Source organism: Oncorhynchus mykiss, chromosome 3 (genome assembly GCF_057628025.1).
Source record: "Oncorhynchus mykiss isolate SJ-2025 chromosome 3, ASM5762802v1, whole genome shotgun sequence".
Classification (NCBI taxonomy): Eukaryota; Metazoa; Chordata; class Actinopteri; order Salmoniformes; family Salmonidae; genus Oncorhynchus; species Oncorhynchus mykiss.
Window position 1 is genome coordinate 63,973,431 of NC_143024.1, and position 21,606 is coordinate 63,995,036.

The 21,606-nt window shown below is 43.3% G+C and overlaps 1 long non-coding RNA gene across 2 annotated transcripts in view; it reads left to right on the forward strand.

Moving 5' to 3' along the window:
* Nucleotides 1-21,606, forward strand: part of LOC149984642 (uncharacterized) — a 90,680-nt gene that overhangs the window by 21,493 nt on the left and 47,581 nt on the right. For both annotated transcript variants that reach the window (XR_016494969.1, XR_016494970.1), the window contains exon 2: nt 6,038-6,163. This is a non-coding gene — a long non-coding RNA (uncharacterized LOC149984642). The remainder of the gene's footprint in view (nt 1-6,037; nt 6,164-21,606) is intronic.

Sequence of the window (21,606 nt, forward strand, 5' to 3'; positions counted from 1 at the left end):
TATTTGTTGTGGAATTACGTTTTTAGACAATTTTACTGATTAATGAAAAATGAAAAGTCTTAAGTCAAAAAGTATTCAAACCCTTCAAACCCTATGGCAATCCTAAATAAGTTAAGGTGTAAAAATGTGATTAACAAGTCACATAATAAGTTGCATGGACACACTCTGTGTGTAATAATAGTGTTTAAAATTATTTTTGAATGACTACCTCATCTCTGTATCCCACACAATTATCTATAAGGTCCCTCAGTTGAGTTGAGCAGTGAATTTCAAACACAGGTTCAACCACAAAGACAAGGAGGTTTACCAATGCCTCGCAACGATGGGCATCTATTAGTAGATAGGAAAAAAATAACAGACATTGAATATCCCTTTGAGCATGGTGAAGTTATTAGACTTTAGATTGTGGTGTATCAATACACCCTGTCACTACAAAGATACATACATCCTTCCTAACTCCACCAATGCAAAAGGCCACTGGTGACTTTAAAATAGTTACAGACTTTAATGGCTGTGATTGGAGAAAACTGAGTATGTATCAACAGCATTGTAGTTACTCCACAATACTAACCTATTTGACAGAGTGAAAATAAGGAGGCTTGCACAGATTACAAATATTCCAAAACATGCATCCTGTTTGCAACAATGCACTAAGTAAATACTTTAAAAATGTGGCAAAGCAATTAACTTTTTCCTGAATACAAAGTGTTATGTTTTGGGCAAATCCAATACATCACAATACTGAGTACCACTCAACATATTTTCAAGCATAGTGGTGGCTGCATTATGTTATGGGCATGCTAGTAATCGTTAAGGATTGGGGAGTTTTTCAGAATAAAAAAATAAATGGAATGGAGCTAAGCACAGGTAAAATCCTAGAGGAAAATCTGGTACAGTCTGCATTCCACCAGACACTGGGAGATTAATTCACCTTTCAGCAAGACATTAACCTAAAATACAAGGCCAAATCTATACTGGAGTTGCTTACAAAAAGACAGTGAATGTTCTTGAGTGGCCAAGTTACAGTTTTGATTTAAATCTTCTTGAAAGTCTTAAGGCAGGACTTGAAAATGGATGTCTCACAATGATCAACAACCAATATGACAGAGCTTGAAGAATTTTGAAAGTAATAATGGGCAATTGTTGCACAATCCAGGTGTGGAAAGCACTCAGAGACTTACTCAGAAATACCCACAGCTGTAATCGCTACGAAAGTTGATTCTAACATGTCTATTGACTTGTGTGAAGTTTATATTTCTGTACTTAATTTTCAAAACATTTGCAAACATCTCAAAGAATATGTTTTCACTTTGTAATTCCAGATTATTGTGTGTAGATGGGTGAGAGACATTTTATTTATTTAAAACATTTTAAATTCAGGAAATGTGGAGTAAATCAAGGCCTAAGAATACTTTCTGTATTTCTTCTTGTATCCAAATGCTGACATTTCCTTTGCGATATTTGACAAGTGAGAATACATCTCAGAATTGTATGTGTTGATAAAAGCTGCCCAGATCACAAAGAAAACCAGAGATCAATCGTAATTTAAAATCGATTGTCAACATCATGTGAAATACAATACCAGCCCAGCAATACAGCAATTTGAAGAGAACCACAGCAATAGTTTGTCTAAACTGCTGGTTGACAGCATTTCTTGCTCTCTTGTAAGTATTTATGTTCCTTAATTACTGTTGCCTTCATTTAGGTTCCTTGATGCAGTGCCGTCTGCTGTGTTAGTCTTGTTTACGGGCAGGGTAAAGGCCATGTTTCTAATTAACACACAGGAGTCTCCATTAACACAACGAGTAGGGAAGAAGGTCTGAGATGAGTTGGCGACACCCATGACCCCTCTCTAGTTTATGTAATATGCATAGTTCAACTTTGAGAGAAACGTTAATTAGAATACAAAGACCATTCATTTTATGAAGACTATTATGGAAACCTTTTTTAACCATTACGCTTTGCACGAGAGAGAGAGAGAGAGAGAGATGAAGTGTTTCCGGTTATTAGGACTTAGAGTCAGGGTTGGTTCCAATAGCTCTCCTGTCTAATGCTGCGGGGAGTCAGACATCGCCAGACAGCACACTCTCAGCGATGTTAGACACAAGCCATAATGAGAGACTTAGGGAAAGAGAAGCAGAAAATATAGTCCCTACTCAGGAAACCAGCGCTTAGGCCAATACTGTTGGCATGGTGACAAATGGTTAGTTGGCAGAGCAGGCAGTAATATTGGTTAAAATATTATTACGTTTGCCTTACGTCATAAACCCATGAATAAAGTTGATATATTTATTTACATTTATCACAATGTTAGGATTTTTATAAACTGTAGATATTTAATCAATGTCATAGATCTTTTTAAAGAGGTTTGACGATAGTCATTGAGGCAATGCACTTCTAGAGAAGTGAGAATATTCTTTATAAACTGGAGTGGAGAAAGGTAGAATAGAGGAAGTTGGGGCATGTTTAACCATCTCACCACGGACTCAGATAGAATAATGGTGAAAAGGACATCGCAGTAAATTAACTTGTATGATAATGACATTGTAGGTGAAAATGCAAGAGGCTATGGATATTATTAATAGATACAGTATAGAAATGCTTAGATTACTGTTTTCAGTCTCCCATGCATTAAGAATGAATGTATGACTCAATGAAATACAACAACACAATGAACGCAATTTGACTTGGCTGTATTATCTAGTTATGAAAAATGATCCGTTACACAATAAAATCAATTATAGTGTATAGAAATAAAAGTACAACAACCCTGGGTGGGTTGAAGGTACAGAACGGCAGGCAGGGTCAGGATCAGGGCAGGCAGAAAGGTCAAAACCGGGAAAGCTAGAAAACAGAAACTAAAGAAAGATAGGAACACGGCAAAACGCTGGTAGATTTGACAAAACAAAATTAACTGGCAAAAGACAAACAGAGAACACAGGTATGCTGGGGATACTGGGAAGATGGGCAACACCTGGAGGGGGGTAGAGACAAGCAGAAATACAGGTGAAACCGATCATGGTGTGACACTGCCAATGTGATAAGAATGCAACCAGGGCCGACGCAGATAGTGGTTACTCATGTGCAGGACATAAAATCTTCTTTTGAACTGTTTATCCCAGACACCATCCAGAAAATCATTCTGGACTACTCTAATTTGGAGGGAAGGGGCGTTTTTGGAGAGAGATGGACCAAACTCATTTAAATGCATAGTTTGGTGTTCTTATATTTGCTAGTGTTTTCAGATGCAATGGGGAATCCACAGAGTCCCTGTAGGATGCAGAAACTATCAGAAAACCTTTCTCTGCAACAATGTCTCTGGAAAACTTCCACATTAATTCCACGATTATCGCTTCGATAACTGAGAAACCAGACCAGCTCGGCAGCAGAGAGACAACTTAGCTGCAATCAGGTCAGTGTGGGACAGGTGGGTGAACAGCCTAACCCTTGTTAACCAACCCTGGGCCCAATGTTTTGTGGTGAGCAGCTTATGCCATTTAGGGGCCGCTGCCCCTTCAGACAGTAAATATTGTCTAAACACACAAAATATGGAATAAATATCTGGGCTGCTTGTGATGCTGCTTCATCATATGCGTGGAACTTGCAAGTGCATTTGGGGAAGCCAGATGGAGGAGCCAATGAGAAGAACCAAGAGATGAGGGTTATCCTGGACGTGACACAGGGACTCCATGGCCATAACATCACATGCAATAATTGTTTTACTTCACACAAGCTGGGACAGGAGTTCCTCAAGAGGAAGCTGACGATGGTAACAACAGTATGAAAAAACAAGCCAGAACTCCCACCTCAGCTGTTGAATACATGGACAGGCCTATCAATTCCTCTAAGTTTGTGTTCATGGCTGACAAGTCCATAGTGTCCTATGTGCCAAAGAAAGGCAAAAATGTGGTACTCATGAGTACCCTGCATAGTGATGGGAGAATCTGTGGCCAGGAACATCAATAAACAGAAATCATAAAGGATTATAATGCCACAAAAGGAGGGGTGGCCAATTTCGACGAGCTGTTGAATGGCTACAGCTGTAAAAGAAGAACCCTACGCTGGGCACTTGTGATATTCTTCGACATCTTGGGCATCTCGGTGTACAACATGTTTGTCATCTGGATGTCATTGAACCCAGAATGGAACAGAGGGAAACTCCAGAGTAGATGACTCTTTGAGGAGCTGGGCAAGGCATTGGTAAGACCTCAAATACAGAGGAGGCAACATATTGCAAGAACCCCAGCTTATGCAAACATCGTGAGGAGGATTCAGGAGGATGCTGCTTGTGCCCCATCTGCCTAACCCACAGAACCAACAACTCCAATACCGGAAGTAAGTGTGAAGGATGTTGTTGCATGTGTGTGTTTCTGACTCTCCTACCTCGGCCTGATGTAACTATATATGTGAGTGAGTGAGATGTTAGTAAATACCTGAACTAAGTGTTTATCATTCTAGATTGCAGCCGGGAGCAACAAGAAGAAGCGCTGCGATGTGTGTGGACCCAAGAAGGACAGGAAGGCACAGTACACATGCATCAAGTGCACAAAATACATTTGCAACACACACACAGTAAAACTCTCTCCCTCAAGTGGACCGGCCTTCATTTTTGTTCAATGGGGCTCATTTGTCATTTCCCAAAAATACTGTAAAATTTTTCCTTAATAGTGATGAAAACCTTGCTTCATTCATATTTGTTGAAGATTAACATGATTTATTCCACCCATGTCTTGATAATAGATTTAGTTTACAAAACACATTTTATTAAAAAAAAGAATAGCACAAATATAAACCATGTATGCTCTATGCTGCTTGTAATTGATATAAGTCAACATCTAATTATTTTTACCTAAATTGTTACGGCTGTATTGTTTAAAAAAAACAATCATTTTGGCGATCCATCAGACCTGCGAACATTGGGTGAATAACAAAAACATGAAAACCACACAAGGGTTGAACGGGTGTCCTGACTCTCCATGGTCACTAAAGATCCCATGGCGCTTCTCGTAAGAGTAGGGGTGTTAACTCCGGTGTCCTGGCCAATTTCCCAATCTGACCATCATGCCCACCTAATCATCCCCAGTTTCCAATTGGCTAATTCATCCCCCCTCCTATCCCCTGTTGTAATGAACACAAGGGAAGACAGAGAGCTGGTTTCAAGAGCAGGGGACCACAGGAGGAGGCAGGTAGCTCAGTCCAGGGGCAGGCAGAAGGTCATACACAGGGGGTCCAAAAGGGCAACAGTACAGGCAGGGAAAAGGCTAGTAACGTAGTCCGGGATATCAGGCAATAGGTAGACAACAGGAAATCCAATAGGCTAAAGTACAGGCAGGGAATAGGCAAACGCTGTCGTTAGTGAGGCAAGCAAAAACTATCATACACGGGAGGAGTAAATCACAGGAAACCCAGCACTCTGAAAGGCATGTGTCACAAAACAAACAATACCTCAGTGATGGGGTGCAAATAACTGAACTAAATAGTGTGTGGTAATGACGAACGGGTGATTAGAATTCAGGAGATTGGGATCTGGAGAGTGAGCTGCGTTCAGGGGATCGAGCTGTTTGAGTGTGAGCTGGAAAGTAAATGAAAATATGTTCTCAGTCATCTTACCTGGTAAAATAAGAATAAAAAAAATTATATTACAAAAACCTAATGAACTAACACAGGAAATATGTCAACTCTTGTGTTCTGTTTCTTAGAGTAATTCAAAGGGAAACATGAATATACTGAGTGGTACCCAATCCACTGTTGCTTCTTAAGTGTATTTTCTTCTTCTCCTGATCTAAGCTCAGGTTCTCCAGTCATTCCATTCCATGCAATGTCCAAGTACAAAATTAAAGGTTTTTACATTTCTTCAACTTCTATGTCTTGACAGTTTGTGTCAATTAGATCATATCACACTGCAATGTCTTCATCTTCCTAATGGATATCTTCAAGATCTTCAGATTTCTCTGGATTGTCCTCAGGCTCCTCTTCTTCACTTGAAGTAAGCTTTCTGGCTTTGTCAACTACACTTAATATTTATTCTTCTTTCCAGGGTTCTCCGACACTGTTGACTCATCCCCATGTTCTAGGCAGACTTTCTGTCCTAGAGGTAACAGGTGATTCCGATGAAGGATTGTAATGGGTCCATCTCCGTTCTCGGGCTTCAACCGAAACACAGGTATGTTTGGCATTTGACTTCCACAACATAAGGTGTAGAGTCCCAGCAATCTGCCACGTCCGTTGTTGGAAGAATCGGACCAAAATGCAGCGTGGTTTGTGGTCATCATTTTTATTTAACGTGATCCGGCAAAAACAATAAAGAAGAAAAAACAAACGTGAAGCTAACTATACACAAGCAAGATCCCACAACAAACCAGTGGGAAAAAGCTGCCTAAATATCAAATCAAATGTATTTATATAGCCCTTCGTACATCAGCTGATATCTCAAAGTGCTGTACAGAAACCCAGCCTAAAACCCCAAACAGCAAGCAATGCAGGTGTAGAAGCACGGTGGCTAGGACAAACTCCCTAGAAAGGCCAAAACCTAGGAAGAAACCTAGAGAGGTGGCTAGTCCTCTTCTGGCTGTGCCGGGTGGAGATTATAACAGAACATGGCCAAGATGTTCAAATGTTCATAATTGACCAGCATGGTAGTTGTTGAGGGTGCAGCAAGTCAGCACCTCAGGAGTAAATGTCAGTTGGTTTTTCATAGCCGATCAATAAGAGGGTCTCTATCACTCCTGCTGTCTCCAGAGAGTTGAAAACAGCAGGTCTGGGACAGGTAGCACGTCCGGTGAACAGGTCAGGATTCCATAGCCGCTGGCAGAACAGTTGAAACTGGAGCAGCAGCAAGGCCAGGTGGACTGGGGACAGCAAGGAGTCATCATGCCAGGTAGTCCTGAGGCATGGTCCTAGGGCTCAGGTCCTTAGAGAGAGAGAAAGAAAGAGAGAAAGGGAGAATTAGAGAGCATACTTAAATTCACACAGGACACTGGATAAGAGAGAAGAAATACTCCAGATATAACAAACTGACCCTAGCCCCCCGATACAAACAACTGCAGCATAAATACTGGAGGCTGAGATAGGAGGGGTCAGGAGACACTCTGGCCCCATCCGATGATACCCCCGGACAGGGCCAAACAGGAAGGATATAACCCCACCCACTTTGCCAAAGCACAGCTCCCACACCACTAGAGGGATATCTTCAACCACCAACTTACTGAGACAAGGCCGAGGGTCTGCCACGCATGCCCGAGGCAAGAAGACCTCTTGGTACAGTACTCCACCTAACCCTTCACTGCTTGCATTAACATGTAGTACATATGGCTGTTGAGGGTTTGCAAAAGCCAGCACCGGAGCTTTCATCTGACTTTCCTTCAGTTTTTCAAAAGCCATTTCACACTTCTCATCCCATCTAGATCTGAAGGTCTCGTTGGTCTTCAAGTACACATTGTATTTTTATTCCTTGGGCTTTCTTCCTTTCATGGCTGGTTTTTGTTGTTTGTTTTTGGTCAAAAAAGACTGTAAAATCACCAGCAATTTAGCAACAAACTAGTTTATTTTAGGAAATCTGTTCCTAGGTATTCCCATGAATAAAAAGAGACATGATTGTTTCTCAATGTAATTCAAGTATGAAATTATTGTTATTTTCAAATACAATCTCTTTTTGGGCTTAGCTGTGGTCAATTTGCAGTGTACAAATTATTATAATTATGATCCAGCCCCACGACCAATCATTGCAAAAAAAAACAGCCCTTGACTGAATTTAGTTGCCTACCCCTATCCGTATGTGTAGAGCAACCATGTAGTGTGACAGTTCACCTCTCTCAACCTGTTCAGTGCAATTAATCTTAGACAGTTAAATTCCTTCTTCGCAAAGAAAACTCTGTACGGCCATTTGTTCAGACTCGGCAGAGAAGCAGATAGATTCTCCCCCTCATTCTGGAACATGTGTCTGAACCTTCCCATCAGGTCAGTTTTGAATACATTTTCAAGAGCTTTCATGTAATCAGTAGCAGTTGCTGTGGGATTTCCAATCTTCAAAAACCTCTTAAGACCCTTAAGACTTTCAAATACTCACATTTACAGTACATTGCCATTCATCCAGCAATTGAGTGGTCTGCTCAGCCCAAGCATCATACTCCTCTTCTCCCCTGGGAGTAGGCTTCACACTAGAGAACCTTGCATCTCAGTAGGCACACTGACATTTCTTCTCCAAATGAGCTAATGGCGCCAACCCACTCAGTGTTTAGATCAACAGCAGGTGAGGAACTTATCAGGACTTTTAACATCGCCAACATTCTTCAGTTCATTCTTCACAAATGACAGGGAGCTTAGACTGAAAATCATCCTCAGCAAGAGATGCAGGTGATACAACAACGACATACACAGGCCAGAGACCAACTTCTCCAGGTATCCCTACAACATCTGGTACTGTTATCTCAGTTAGGTCATGTGATATCTCAACCAAGACATTTTTTACCAGGTGCATATGAACATCGATTGCGTACCAAACCCTTCCCAAAAGCTTTGACATGGCTCAGGGCTTCATTCAGTTCGTCATCTGTCATTTCAACAGACACATTACTCAGTACAACAGTATTGTGTGTAGCTACTATTTGCTCAGTGCACCAAGCTACAATCTCAAGGCTAGGGATATTACTAATAAAGGCTTAGATTACTGTTTCCAAAATATTCTCCCGTGACTCAATCAAATGCAACCGCACACTGAATGCAATTCCACTTGGATGTATTATTTAGTTGTGAAAAATGTTCAAAGTACAATTAATAACACCGTAAATAAAATAGAAATCCCCTGGGTATTAGTGCAATCTTATAACATTTAAAGCTCAACAAACAAGTGTCGGGTCTCTGTTCTCCTCACGTCTCGAGCAGAATCTTCCTATTCGACTCAAAAGTCCCTTTCCACAGCAAACCTTAACAAGGCTTCTCATTGACTAAACCAAATCAGGCCATTCTAGTTTGCATGAAACTTAGTCAAAATAATTAAGTGGACGGACACATTAAAGAACCCAACCCAATAGTCCTTCTTAAATTATTGACTGGTCGTTTCTTAAAAACTTGCATATGAAAGTAACATTTGTTTGATGCAATGCAATTAAGACATAGGCTCAACAACATAGCTGTAGTAAAGGTAGTGTTTCTAATACATGGTTTTAACAGGGTATTTGTAACATATACGCCTGGAGTTAGGAAGGAGGTGAGTTTAATAATGAAGCGATGGCACTTACAAGACTCTCAACCGGCATGGGAACCACAGGGTACGAGAAAGCATCATGGTCTCCAAGCGTGAGGTGATGTTCAGGGCGAAGGGACACCAGAGTCCACTAGAGCTGTAGAGCCAATACATGAGGAACAGCAATCAGTGAAATTCAAACCAGAAAGGGTTTGGTGGAGAGAGATAATGGAATACTCACACCAACCCTGAGAGACGGGTGATCACAGGGCTGTCCCTCTGTCCTCGTGGACACCTGGTTAAGACGCACCGGACACCGTTGAAGCTGGTGCCCCTCCAATAGGCCCAGTTGTGTCCGGCGGCGTAACTCTACCTCCGTGGATTCAGGCTCTCTCTCAGGACAACCAAAGGAGGATGGCAAGAGGCGATGAAGGTGGCAACATTACCGAAGAAGGTTATCCAGACTTATGGCCATCGCGATGAGTGCATCCAAGGAGAACGTCGTCTCAACACGCCAGCACCCTCTGGACCTCTTCGTGGTGTCACGAACCGGCTCAAAGCCCATAACAAAAGGGAGACAACGTGGAGATAAGGCGTAACAAAATATATATTTATTAACTAAAGCAACTAAGGAAAATATACAATGGTGTGAGTAATCAGTAGTGTAAGTAAGTGTTTTGCATGCATGAAGGTGATAATGCAGGGTGTTGAAAAGATGCTAAAGCAAACAACTCAAAAACCACCAAGAAACACAACAAAATCCATAAAGGTGTCTGCATGGAGAGAGTCTCCTCCATGAATGGGGAAGTGGTGTATTTATCCTGGGAGACACCGGGCCCAGGTGTTTCCCATGTAGCTGACGACCTCTCCCAACTCCGCCCACCGGCATCCTAATAAGGAAACAACAAAGGGAGAATACGGCAGACAGAGTGGGAGGGTCGTCACAGTGGGGTCTTCTTCTGAATAGCGTGGGGAGCTGGAGGCTTCCACGGTCTGGAAGGTGAGTGCGTACACCGCAGCGGTCTGGGCACCCTGCCAAAGTTAGAACAGTTGCTCACCTCCCTCTCTGCCCTCCAGTGGATGGTCAAAGACTGTCCTGAGCAGAGCCATGAACCCCTCATAGGAACCTACAGTTGAAGTCAGAAGTTTACATACACCTTAGCAAACTACTTTTAAACTCAGTTTTTCACAATTCATGACATGTAATCCTAGTAAAAATTCCCTGTCTTAGGTCAGTTAGGATTACGACTTTATTTTAAGAATGTGAAATGTCAGAATAGTAGAGAGAATGATATATTTGAGCTTTTGTTTCTTTCATCACAATCCCAGTGGGTCAGAAGTTTATGTACACTCAATTAGTATTTGATAGCATTGGCTTATAAATTGTTTAACTTGGGTCAAACTGTAACGGCTGTCGTGGGTTGAATAACGTGAAGACGACCAAAGTGCATGTAACGGTCTGAGTGAAGTGGGTGAGGAGTCAGGCGCAAGAAGCAGAGAGTTCAGGGGAGTGCTATTTTAATGCACTGAATAAACGCTGAACATAAGCCAACCCTCACAAAAACACAGGGCGTACTGAACAAACAAATGCCCCAAACAGGGGGACTTAAACTGTCCAGGGAAAAACCCACAAAATGGGAAACCACAAAACCCAATAGACGTGCACACAAGTACACCAAACAGACGATCACAATAATTAATCCCGCACAAGGAACCCTGCGGGCCGGCTGACTAATAAAGCCTACTACCTAACTCAAAACAGGTGCACACAATCAACACATAAGGAGGGGGAGGAAATAATCAGTAGCAGCTAGTAGGCCGGCGACGACGACCGCCGAGCGCCACCCGAACGGGAAGGGGAGTGTCCTTCGGTCGGAGTCGTGACAGTACCCCCCCCTTGACGCGTGGCTCCCGCAGCGCGCCGACACCGGCCTCGAGGTCGACCCGGAGGACGAGGCGCAGGGCGATCCGGATGGAGGCGATGGAAATCCCTCAACATTGACGGATCCAAAATGTCCCTGGTGGGTACCCAGCACCTCTCCTCCGGACCGTACCCCTCCCAGTCCACGAGGTACTGCAGGCCCCTCACCCGGCGTCTCGAGTCCAGAATGGCCCGTATCGTATACGCCGGGGACCCCTCGATGTCCAGAGGGGGAGGAGGGACCTCCAGCACCTCACCGTCCTGTAGGGGACCAGCTACCACCGGCCTGAGGAGAGACACATGAAACGAGGGGTTAATACGATAATAGGAAGGGAGTTGTAATCGATAACACACCTCGTTTATTCTCCTCAGGACTTTGAACGGCCCTACACAATGCGGCCCAAGCTTCCGGCAGGGCACGCGGAGGGGTAGGTTTCGGGTCGAGAGCCAGACCCTGTCCCCTGGTACAAACACGGGGGCCTCACTGCGGTGGCGGTCAGCACTCCTTTTCTGCCGTCCACTAGCCTGTTGAAGGGATTCCTGGACGCCCCTCCAGGTTTCTTTGGAGCGCTGCACCCATTCCTCCACCGCAGGAGCCTCGGTCTGGCTCGGATGCCACGGTGCCAGGACCGGCTATCTAGGGAGTGCACGGGAAAGGGAGAATCTATCGGCATAAGCGGAACACCTAATTTAATAGCTAGTCCGCGATCCATAAAGTTCCCAGCTGCGCCTGAATTGACTAGCGCCCTATGCTGGGAAGAGGGGAAAAATTTAAGGAAAAAAATCAAGACAAACATGTGACCAACAGGGGGTTCTGGGTGAGTTTGGTGCTGACTCACCTGGGGTGATCGAGAAATGTTCCGCCTACCATCTCGACTCCCAGACGGACCCCCCCCAGCACCGATCGGCCGTGTGTCCTCTCCGACCACAGTTGGTGCAGAGGGAGCCTCCTCCTCCGGTACCCCTCGGCAAAGCCCCTCCCAACTCCATCGTAACAGGAGTGGAGGTGCTGGGTGGTGGAACACACAGGACCCTCTCCGAACGCCCGCGGGCAGCCAGCAGATTGTCCAGTCGGATGGACATGTCAATTAGCTCATCCAAGGAAAGAGCGGTGTCCCGACACGCTAGCTCCCTGCGGACGTCCTCCCGGAGACTACACCTGTAGTGGTCGATAAGGGCCCTGTCGTTCCACCCGGATCCTGCTGCCAAGGTACGGAACTCCAACGCGTAATCCTGGGCGCTCCTTTTCTCCTGCCGGAGATGGAATAGTCGTTCTCCCGCCGCTCGGCCATCTGGAGGATGGTCAAACACGGCGCGGAAACGGCGAGAAAACTCGGGGTAGTGCTCCTTCGCTGAGTCTGGGCCGTTCCAAACTGCATTTGCCCACTCCAGAGCACGACCCGTGAGGCAGGAGATGAGGACATTCACCCTCTCCGCTCCCGAGGGAGTAGGTCTGACGGTGGCCAGGTACAGTTCTAGCTGGAGTAAGAACCCCTGGCACCCTGCTGCCGCTCCATCATAGACCCTTGGAAGCGTAAGACGGAGGGTGCTGGTGTCGGGAGATGGGGAGTCCTGAGGAGGGGGGGCCGAAGGTGGAGAGAGGGGGGCCGAAGGTGGAGAGAGGAGACCGCTTCTCTCCCATCGGTCCATTCTCTCCATCACCAGATCCATCGCCGTTCCGATCCGATGGAGAACGGTGGTGTGATGTAGAACCCTCTCTTCCATCGATGGGAGGGGAGTGGCTGTTGCTCCTGCTGACTCCATTCCAGGCGGTGCGGGATTCTGTAACGGTCTGAGTGAAGTGGGTGAGGAGTCAGGCGCAGGAAGCAGAGAGTTCAGGGGAGTGCTATTTTAATGCACTGAATAAACGCTGAACATAAGCCAACCCTCACAAAAACACAGGGCGTACTGAACAAACAAATGCCCCAAACAGGGGGACTTAAACTGTCCAGGGAAAAACCCACAAAATGGGAAACCACAAAACCCAATAGACGTGCACACAAGTACACCAAACAGACGATCACAATAATTAATCCCGCACAAGGAACCCTGCGGGCCGGCTGACTAATAAAGCCTACTACCTAACTCAAAACAGGTGCACACAATCAACACATAAGGAGGGGGAGGAAATAATCAGTAGCAGCTAGTAGGCCGGCGACGACGACCGCCGAGCGCCACCCGAACGGGAAGGGGAGTGTCCTTCGGTCGGAGTCGTGACAGTGCAGCGTGGTACGTAATTATGATGTATATTTATTTGAACTCAGAACACTACGACCAAAATAACAAAAATAGCCCAAACGAAACAGTTCTGTCTGGTGCAGAGACAGAAAACAACTACCCACAACCCATAGTGGGAAAACAGGTTGCCTAAGTATGGTTCGCAATCAGAGACAATGATTGTCAGCTGCCTCTGATTGGGAATCATACCAGGCCAAACACATAGAAATAGAAAACATAGAACACAAAACATAGAATGCACACCCCAACTCACGCCCTGACCAAACTAAAATAGAGACATAAAAAAGGAACTAAGGTCTGGACGTGACACAAACGTCACGGGTAGGGTTGAGGTCAGAGCTTTGTGATGGCCACTCCAATACCTAGACTTTGTTGTCCTTAAGTCATTTCGCCGCAACTTTGGAAGTATGCTTGGGGTCATTGTCCATTTGGAAGACCCATTTGCGACCAAGCTTTATCTTCCTGACTGATGTCTTGAGATGTTGCTTCAACATATACACATCATTTTCCTTCATCAGGATGCCCTCTATTTTGTAAAGTGAACCAGTCCCTCCTGCAGCAAAGCACCCCCACAACATGATACTCCCACCGCTGTGCTCACGGTTGGGATGGTGTTTTTCGGCTTGCAAGCCGCCCCCTTTTTCCTCCAAACATAAAGATGGTCATTATGGCCAAACAGTTCTATTTTTGTTTCATCAGACTAGAGGACATTTCTCCAAAAAGTACAATCTTTGTCCCCATGTGCAGTTGTGAACCGTAGTCTGGGTTTTTTATGGCGGTTTTGGAGCAGTGGCTTCTTCCTTGCTGAGCGGCCTTTCAGGTTATGTCGATATAGGACTTGTTTTACTATAGATACTTTTGTTCCTGTTTTCTCCAGTATCTTCACAAGGTCCATTGCTGTTCTTCTGGGATTGATTTGCACTTTTTGCACCAAAGTACGTTCATATCTAGGATCACATTCAAGTAAATGCTGCAAATAAGAAACCGCGGACCAGATTGAATCTTAAATGAAAACTCCAGATATTTGAAGGATAACAAAATAAATGGTCCAATTTCTATGACTTATTCCTCTCTAAGTGCAGCTGACAAGCTGTCAATCAGATACCTGCATGTGGTGCAGTTTCATCAGATGCTGTAAATCTGTGGCGAGGAAAAGCCTGTCAGTCATGCTACACTAGATATATTGTAGGAGGCTTCCATTGTGTTTGGACACAAGAAGGGCTATATTAACCAGTAGATTAAGGTGAACCGGACTGCTGAATGAATGAAACATGCCTGCTAATCAACCAGAGATGCAATCTCTCCCTCCCTTAATTAAAAAAGGGGCTGATGGTGGCAAAGTGGAGGCTGAAAATGGAAGCAATTCAATTTAAAATAGTTGTAATGAATTGCTACAAGGGCTTTGCCAAGATGGATGTCAGAATACGTTAGCATGTACTATAGAAATGTGCTACAAATTAGAGCATTAACATTTAGCATCAAACAAAGTACTGCATTATGTAGCCCATAGCCCAACCTTTGTTAAGTTGCTCATGAATACCACAATCCCAAGACCTGAGTGCCTTTACAGGTGAAAGCTTCCACCCTGGTAACTATAGGCGACTGTATCAAGTAGTAGTACTATTTTTTATTCTGAACATAAAACTTCCAAGACTCTCATTTATACTTAGGAATCAGAGGGATTAATGGTGATTGATAAAAGTAAATATTGTTATAATAACTAATTGTGGTCGGGAAGATTGTTTCACTGATTGATTGATGGATTCAGTATTCTGTATCTTAGATTTGAGATTCATTCAATGTCACAGTGCCCTGCACAACTATCAATGTTTTCTTTCTTCAGAATTTGAAATGACATGATTCACTGTCATTATGTGAGTTATTTAAAAACATCCAGAGGCACATTCATTGTACAGTGTATTCAGAAAGTATTCAGATCCCTTGACTTTTTCCACATTTTGTTATGTTACAGTCTTATCCCTCAGCAATCTACACACAATCCCCCATAATGACAAAGCAAAAATAGTTTTTTATACATCTAATGCTATGAGACTTGAAATGGAGCTCAGGTGCATCCTGTTCCCATTGATAAACCTTTAGATGTTTCTAAAACATGATTGGAGTCCACCTGTGGTAAATTAAATGGATTGCCCATGGTTTGGAAAGGCACACACCCAGTCTTTATAAGGTCCCACAGTTAACAGTGTATGTCAGAGCATAAACCAAGCCATGAGGTCGAAGGAATTGTCTGTAGAGCTCAGAGACAGGATTGTGATGAGGCACAGATCTGGGGAAGGGTACCAAACCATTTCTGCAGCACTGAAGATCCCCAAGAACACAGTGACCTCCCTCATTCTTAAACGGAAGAAGTTTGGAATCACCAAGGCTCTTCCTAGAGCTGGCCGCCTGGCCAAACTGAGCAATCAGGGGAGAAGGGCCTTGGACAGGGAGGTGACCAAGAACCAAATGGTCACTGTGACAGAGCTCCAGAGTTCCTCTGTGGAAAAGGGAGAATCTTCCAGAAGGATAACCATCTCTGCAGTTCTCCACCAATCAGGCCTTCATGGTAGAGTGGCCAGATAGAAGCCACTCTTAAGTAAAAAGGCACATTTGCAAAAAGGCACAAAGACTCTCAGACCATGAGAAACAAAATGATCTGGTCTGATGAAACCAAGATTTAACTCTTTGGTCTGAATACCAATCGTCACCTCTCGAGGAAACCTGGCACCATCCCTACGGGGAAATATGTTGGTAGCAACATCATGCTGTGGTGATGTTTTTCAGTGACAGGGACTGGGAGATGAGTCAGGATTGAGGCAAAAATGAACGAAGCAAATTACAGAGAGATCCTTGATGAAAACCTTCTAAAGAGTGCTCACGACCTCAGACGGGGCGAATATTCGCCTTCCAACAGGACGACGACCCTAACCACACATCCAAGACAACGCAGGACTGGCTTCGGGACAAGTCTCTGAATGTCCTTGAGTGGCACAGCCAGATTTCTGGAGAAACTTGAAAAAAGCTGTGCAACAACGCTCCCCATCCAACCTGACAGAGCTTGAGAGGATCTGCAGAGAAGAATGGGAGAAATGTAATATATCAATATTTTCAACAGTTTTTAAAAAATACATCTGCAAACCTTTCTAAAAACCTGTGTTTGCTTTGTCATTATGGGATATTGTGTGTAGATTGATGAGGGAAAAAACGATTTAATCAATTTTTGAATAAGGCTGTAATGTAACTAAATGTGGCAAATGTCAAGGGGTCTGAATACTTTCCAAATGCATTGTAGGTACCTGCATAGTAACTCAGACATCTAACTGGCAAAGCACAACAACCAGGCATGGATAAGAAGTTCCACGAGGGTCTGCACACTATTGGCTTTTTCTCTATTTCGATATTGCAGCCTAATATAGTTGTTTGCAACCTATTCATGCCACAATATATAACATTACTTTGTTATGAATACAGTTTCAAACTTTTCATAACATAATATAGCTCAGCAATGTGTTATTAACGTGTAACTCTTTGGTCTACTTTACCAGTTCTCAAAGTCACGTCAGAGGATACTAAAAGTGAAATTGTCTGAGGTTTGCGAGGTGCACATGGATACCTCTCTTCTCCCTTTCATCAGCTGTGAGAACAGCTGTAGTCCCCTAGATGTTGTGAGTGGTCCAGATGTTCTCGCGGCACATCCAGATGATGGCCCACTGACTCCTGTGACTGTCAGACACACTCTCTCTGCTACCCCTCAGGCTCTTCTCACATAACTTCTCAGAGATGTTCATATCTATCTGCTTGAGATTAGTCAATTGTTAGTGTTGGGTGGTCTTTAAATATTAAGCCTTTACCTGAGGGCTAAGCATTTTGACTTATGATGCAGAGAACCATCATTCATTTTCGTACTTATTCATCTTGAGGGAGTCATTGCCGTAGTGCTGCAGAGAGCTAACTACTTTTCCAATGGCATGGTTAAGTAATATCCCTATTAATTCTCTCACAGGCCCCAATGGCATAACATTATCTATCATCTCATGACCCAGACAGTGGGAATAGCTGTAACAACAGTCTGTACTGATGTATCTGGGGATTAATTCAACTGCTTACAATTCATCCTAAGGTATTGAGAAATTGTTGTGTTATTGCATTTGCTCAGCCTCTTTTTCACACTTTATATATTTTCAATGAAGGCATCACTGTAATACACTATTTATTTGTCATGGTCTACTGTATCAGCTTTACTTTGCACCATTTGCAAAATATGTGTAATTTGCAGCAGGAGGGAGGCAATGCCCTGGTAAGCCCGGACATCCCTCCGACCAACAGTCTTGTGTGCCTACTGTACACTCAGAGATGCTCACCTCAGCACTCATCAGGAACAAATTTAACATTAGGCTAATGAAAGCAAGCAGACAAAGCACATGTTCAGCTACCACCCTCCGAACAACACACAGGGAGCCAATTACTGAAGAATAACCTCCACCATGCAAAGTCAACTCTTCACTTACAGGCACTAAAGATGAGAGATGTCTTAACTGGCTGTTAGTTTGGATTTAGGCAGTGTGAAGTAAATGAAAACCTAACATTATCCTCATGGTTTGTGAGAGGTTCTTCACATTTTACAGTATACACTGTAGGTATTCATAGTACAAGTGCACATAACACAGGTACAGTCCATTTCAACAGTAACTGACCTTGCATTCTGCTTTTGCTTTGAAACCATGAGCCAATGCCACTCTCTCATTTGTATAATCACAGTAATTATATTCTGCTGATTATATTCAGTTGGTATTTCCTCAATCAAGGCCTGTCAGCTCTCTCTGTTACCCATGGGGTTACCCAGGAGGTGAGGGGGCAGCACATGGTTCCTGCTGCTCCAGAGACACAGTATTAGCCATAGGGAGCTGACAGACTGACCCTGCTGGCAGATATGAAACTGTAGATACACAGGGACTAGAGACATTACAGACTCAGTGGCCGAAGCCATCATTTCAGAGGCTGGAGTGCAGGCCAGTGAATAGCAATATCATTGCTATCTCAGTCTCTCCACTCTCTGTCAACATGCCAGTACTGCTCCATCTCCAAACAACTTGGTTTTCTAGGACTTTGCTGGAGTTGAAAGTGACTGACCTCGTAAGGCCTCAATGGAGCAGCTTGCTATACTAAGAACCACACAGCTTCCTATAAACCACAGTGGTCTTGCCACCTTTGTGAGCCTTGGAGAAGGGACCAATAGATCTTCTCATCATCTCTTGACTTTATGCATTTTAATAATAATAAACTGCATAAGAAGCATTTAGAAGGGTGCCCTTCCTTTTTATTTTGAGCTTAAAATTCATAAACTTGAGCAGCAGATCTGGAAAGAAAGGATGCTCCTCTTGTGAGACATAAGTCCCACATCTTACTTCTTGGAAGGAGTCCAGAAGAAAATGAGACGTATACAGTACAATGTAGATCCAAGCACAATAAGTTGTGCAAAGCGCATTGGTGAAATCAATTGTACAAACAACCTGACATGTGTATAACACTGGCAAATAAACAAAATGTATTGAGCGGAATTATAAAAATGAATCGTGGTCTGAGGGAAATTTGGATTTTTCTGTAAGTAAATCTGTGACATGCCTTTTAGTATGTTATTTTACGTTAGGTTACATTATGAATTAAATAATGGTCGCACAATGTGATACGAATTAGAGGATGTACGGTGTCATACGTCTTACCTGGTCGTACAATAGCATTTTAATTGGATGATGTAACTTATTATATGTCTTGGCTGACGTAGAGTATCGCATGTCTTTACCTGAGACCAGGTTGCTTGTTGCGCTGTAACAACGAAGGACAATTACAGGAACAATTTAAGTTGTCGGTTAGGAGAACAAACAACAAAGGTTCGGTGAATAAACATAGCAAGTTAGGTAAATTGGGTTAAGTTTAGAATAAGGGTTATGGGAAGGGTTAGCTAAAATGCTCCAGTTGTCCTTGAGGCTACTCTAACATGCAACATTTGATTGCTAGACTATTGCAGATTACGCCCACCCATCCTCCCGACCTCCCTACTTTAGTTTCTGTCTCAAGTAACTAGACTATTAGTATGTATCATACGTCTTGGAGGTGCTCAGAAATAGATCAAGTACATTTCATATGGCTCTGAGGCCAGGCTGCAAAATGTGAACGGAGTTTTACATTCATCAATAGGAAGTAAATGCAGAGGATTATCTGTTTGCACCACATGTCAATAAAGTCAATAGATCCTGATTCTAAAACACCAGTGAAAGAGAAATCGATTAGCTGTAATATACACTAAACTGAGCACATAACAACACCTAACGAAGCTGATGTTACTCTGACAAGTCGTGTTGTTATGGATGGGCAAATTCTTTTATGGACCGTAGAAAGAGCAGATTAGTTCATTGATTTGCAGTATTAAATTATACTCTGTTTGTCTAGATAGAAGAAATGCTTTGCTGAAGAGGGAGATATTTTAATGGATGTTCATAATGAACAGACCATTCCTGCATATCTGGAGACTTATACTGTGCTGGAAAGTGTCATCTACTGAGCGTTAGTAATTCAATGTACAGCAAGATTGTCTAAGGTTTGTAAATATTTCACAAATGGTCCAAAAAAGTATTGAAATGGCCTTGATTTAATTTGTGGAAAGCTGCTGGCCACTTTTCAGCCAATACCGGTAAGATGACGAACTGTATGGTGACGCTGAAAATCTACAGCAATAGCCTATACCTGTAGTTTTCATAAAATGCTAGAAATAGTCTTGGATGAGATATACTGCATGTGCTCAGCTTAGTGTGCTGGCAAGCAAGATGTCATGCATAATTAATTGTGTGTAATATAGTCTGTTCATTAATGGAGATGACATTTGCATTTAGTTGTTCTCTGTCATAGAGGGCCATAAAGATTGACATTTTAGCTGTCTCAATGCACGGCAGTGATGGAATGCTGCCATTCCCCTCTAGCTGTGTGTACAGTGTACAGCATGTACGGCCTCTCTATGCTCATTCCCTGTCACACCTCATATATCTGTTTCATAAACATGTCTTCTACATGTACCTAGGTGTCTGGTTAGACTGTAAACTCTCCTTCCAGACTCACATTAAGCATCTCCAATCCAAAATTAAACTTAGAATTGGCTTCCTATATCGCAACAAAGCTTCCTTCACTCATGTTGCCAAACATACCCTCGTAAAACTGACCATCCTACCGATCCTCGACTTTGGTGATGTCATCTATAAAATAGCCTCCAACACTCTACTCAACAAACTGGATGCAGTCTATCACAGTGCCCTCCGTTTTGTCACCAAAGCCCCATACACTACCCACCATTGCGACCTGTATGCTCTCGTTGGTTGGCCCTCGCTTCATACGCGTCGCCAAACCCACTGGCTACAGGTTATCTACAAGTCTCTGCTGGGTAAAGCCCCGCCTTATCTCAGCTCACTGGTCACCATAGCAGCACCCACTCATAGTACGCGCTCCAGCAGGTATATCTCACTGGGGACCCCAAAAGCATATTCCTCCTCTGGTCGTCTTTCCTTCCAGTTCCCTGCTGCCAATGACTGGAACGAACTGCAAAAATCGTTGAAGCTGGAGACTCATATCTCCCTCACTAGCTTTAAGCATCAGCTGTCAGAGCAGCTCACAGATCACTGCACCTGTACATAGCCCAAATATTTTCTTACCTCATCCCCATACAGTATTTCTTTATTTATCTTGCTCCTTTGCACCCTAGTATCTCTACTTGCACCCCAGTATCTCTACACATTCATCTTCTGCACATCTACCATTCCAGTGTTTAATTGCTATATTGTAATTCCTTTGCCACCATTACCTATTTATTGCCTTATCTTACCTCATTTGCACTCACTGTATATAGACTTTGTTTTCTTTTGTTCTACTGTATCATTGACTATGTTTTGTTTATTCCATGTGTAACTCTGTGCTGTTGTATGTGTCGAATTGCTATGCTTTATCTTGGCCAGGTCGCAGTTGCAAATGAGAACTTGTTCTCAACTGGCCTACCTGATTAAAATAAAGGTGAAAAAAATAAATAATAATGTGTACGGTGTCACATGACGTCGTCATCTATTACTCATCAGACAGCTTCATAGCACAACTGCTGTGGATTTTATGGAACTTATTCAACTATTTTGGCTACTTAAAGAATGCGTTCCAATATGTGAGGCCAGATATGCATACCAGGGTGTGCACATTGTAGATTGTTCTGATTTTCCAAAACTCTTTCATGTGG